The sequence below is a fragment of the Monodon monoceros genome, unplaced genomic scaffold (genome assembly GCF_005190385.1).
Source record: "Monodon monoceros isolate NGI ecotype Baffin Bay Population unplaced genomic scaffold, NGI_Narwhal_1 Contig5961_ctg1, whole genome shotgun sequence".
NCBI classification, from domain to species: domain Eukaryota; kingdom Metazoa; phylum Chordata; class Mammalia; order Artiodactyla; family Monodontidae; genus Monodon; species Monodon monoceros.
In genome coordinates this window covers 7653-11478 of record NW_021701732.1, presented here as the reverse complement: position 1 = coordinate 11478, position 3826 = coordinate 7653, and positions in this window count along the sequence as shown.

Here is a 3826-nt window from a genome sequence, read left to right as displayed (position 1 = left end):
TGGAGCAATCCTTGATTTCTTTCTTTTTCATACTCCACATACAATCAGCAGCAAGAACCTTCAAATTATAGCCAGACTCAGACCAATTCTTCTTGCTGTCACCATCCAAACCACCATCTTCTCTGCCTGAAATACTCCAGTAGCCTCCTAACTGGTCTCTCTGATTCTATTCCAGTCCCGCCTGCAAGTCTATTTCCTACAAAACAGCCAGAGTGGTCTCTCTCTTTTTCTTTTAGTTAAAAAATACATGATTGTTAAAAAGTGCTAGCCAAAAAAAAAAAAAAAAAAAGTGCTAGCCATCATTAAAAAAAAAAAGAAAATCTACAAACAACAAATGCTGGGGGTGGGTATGGAGAAAAGGGAACCCTCTTGCACTGTTGGTGGGAATGTAAATTGATACAGCCACTATGGAGAACAGTATGGAGGTTCCTTAAAAAACTAAAAATAGAATTACCATATGACCCAGCAATCCCACTACTGGGCATATACCCTAAGAAAACCATAATTCAAAAAGACATATGCACCCCAGTATTCATTGCAGCACTATTTACAATAGCCAGGTTATGGAAGCAACCTAAATGCCCATCGACAGACAAATAGATAAAGACATGTGGTACATATATACAATGGAATATTACTCAGCCATGAAAAGGAACGAAATTGGGTCATTTGTAGAGACGTGGATAGAGCTAGAGATTGTTATACAGAGTGAAGTAAGTCAGAAAGAGAAAAACAAATATCGTATATTAATGCATATATGTGGAATCTAGAAAAATGGTACAGATGAACCAGTTTGCAAGGCAGAAATAGACAACAGATGTAGAGAACAAACATATGGACACCAAGGGGGTAAAGCCAGGGGGTGATGGGATGCATTGGGAGATGGGGATTGACATATATACACTAATATGTATAAAATAGATAACTAATAAGAACCTGCTGTATAAAAAAAATAAAATAAAATTCAAAAGAAACAAAAAAGAACAGGGCAAAGTGAAAAAATAAAAATAAATGGTCCTGGGAAAACCAGGCAGCTTCATGTAAAAGAATGAAATTAGAACATTGTCTAACACCATATACAAAAATACACTCAAAATGGATTAAAGACCTAAATGTAATGCAGGAGGCTATAAAACTCCTAGAAGAAAACATAGGCAGAACACTCTTCGACATAAACTGTAGCAATATTTTTTTGGATCTGTCCCCTACAACAAAGGGAAAAAAAGCAAAAACAGGGCTTCCCTGGTGGCACAGTGGTTGAGAGTCCGCCTGCCGATGCAGGGGACACGGGTTCGTGCCCCGGTCCGGGAGGATCCCACATGCCGCAGAGCAGCTAGGCCCGTGAGCCATGGCTGCTGAGCTTGCACATCCGGAGGCTGTGCTCTGCAATGAGAGAGGCCACAACAGTAAGAGGCCCACGTACCACAAAAAAAAAAACAAAAAAAAAACCATCTTGATTAGTTGCCAATAAAAAAGAAAAAACAAACAAATGGGACTTAAATAAACTTAAAAGCTTTTGCACAGCAAAGGAAACCATCGACAAAAAAAAAAGACAGCCTACTTAATGGGACAAAATATTTGCAAACCATGCAACTGAGAAGGGCTTAATATCCAAAATATTTATACAGCTTAGACAGCCCAACATCAAAAAACAAACAACCAGATGGAAAAATGGGCAGAAGACCTGAATAGACATTTTTCCAAAGAAGACAGGCAGATGGCCAACAGACACAGGAAAAGATGCTCAAGATCATTAATTATCAGAGAAATGCAAATCAAAACCACAATGATGTATCACACTTCACTCCTGTTAGAATGGCTATCATCAAAAAGAACACAAATAACAAATGTTGGTGAGGAAGTGGAGAAAAGGGAACCCTAATACACTGTTGGTGGGAATGTAAATTGGTGCAGCCACTGTAGGAAACAACACTGAAGTTTCTCAAAAAACTAAAAATAGAACTACCATATGATCCAGCAATTTCACTACCGGGTATCTAGCTGAAAACACAAAAACATTAATTCGAAAAGATACATACACACCATGTTCATAGCAGCATTATTTACAATTGCTAAGGTATGGAAGCAACCTAAATGTCCATCAACAGAAAAATGGATAAAGAAAATATACACACAATGGAACACCACTGAGCCATGAAAAAAAGAATGAATTTTGCCATTTGCAGCAACATGGATGGACTTGCAGGGTATTATGCTTAATGAAATGAGTCAAAGAAAGAAAAATATTGTATGATATCACTTACATGTGGAATCTAAAAAATAAAACCACCTACTAAATATAACATAAAAGAAAGAGACTCACAGATATAGAGAACAAACTAGTGGTTACCAGTGGGAAGGGGAAGGGGCAAGATAGGTGTAGGGGATTAACAGGTACAAACTACTATATATAAAAATAAATAAGTTATAAGAATATACTGCAATAGAATTAGAAATGAAAAAGGAGGAGTAACAACTGACACTGCAGAAATACAAAAGATCATGAGAGATTACTACAAGCAACTCTATGCCAATAAAATGGACAACCTGGAAGAAATGGACAAATTATGAGAAATGCACAACCTGCCAAGACTGAATCAGGAAGAAATAGAAAATATGAACAGACCAATCACAAGCACTGAAATTGAAACTGTGATTAAAAATCTTCCAACAAACAAAAGCCCGGGACCAGATGCCTTCACAGGCGAATTCTATCAAACATTTAGAGAAGAGCTTACACCTATCCTTCTCAAACTCTTCCAAAACATAGCAGAGGGAGGACCATACCCAAATTCATTCTACGAGGCCACCATCACCTTGATACCAAAACCAGACAAAGATGTCACAAAGAAAGAAAACTACAGGCCAATATCACTGATGAACATAGATGCAAAAATCCTCAACAAAATACTAGCAAACAGAATCCAACAGCACATTAAAAGGATCATACACCATGATCAAGTAGGGTTTATTCCACGAATGCAAGGATTCTTCAATATATGCAAATCAATCAATGTGATAAACCATATTAACAAATTGAAGGAGAAAAACCATATGATCATCTCAATAGATGCAGAGAAAGCTTTTCACAAAATTCAACACCCATTTATGATAAAAACCCTCCAGAAAGTAGGCATAGAGGGACCTTACCTCAACATAATAAAGGCCATATATGACAAACCCACAGCCAATATCATCCACAATGGTGAAAAACTGAAAGCATTTCCACTAAGATCAGGAACAAGACAAGGTTGCCCACTCTCACCACTCTTATTCAACATAGTTTTGGAAGTTTTAGCCACAGCAATCAGAGAAGAAAAGGAAATAAAAGGAATCCAAATTGGAAAAGAAGTAAAGCTGTCACTGTTTGCAGATGACATGACACTATACATAGAGAATCCTAAAGATGCTACCAGAAAACTACTAGAGCTAATCAATGAATTTGGTAAAGTTGCAGGATACAAAACTAATGCACAGAAATCTCTGGCATTCCTATACACTAATGATGAAAAATCTGAAAGTGAAATCAAGAAAACACTCCCATTTACCATTGCAACAAAAAGAATAAAATATCTAGGGATAAACCTACCTAAGGAGACAAAAGACCTGTATGCAGAAAATTATAAGACACTGATGAAAGAAATTAAAGATGATACAAAGAGATGGAGAGATATACCATGTTCTTGGATTGGAAGAATCAACATTGTGAAAATGACTCTACTACCCAAAGCAATCTACAGATTCAATGCAATCCCTATCAAACTACCACTGGCATTTTTCACAGAACTAGAACAAAAAATTTCACACTTTGTATGGAAACACAAAA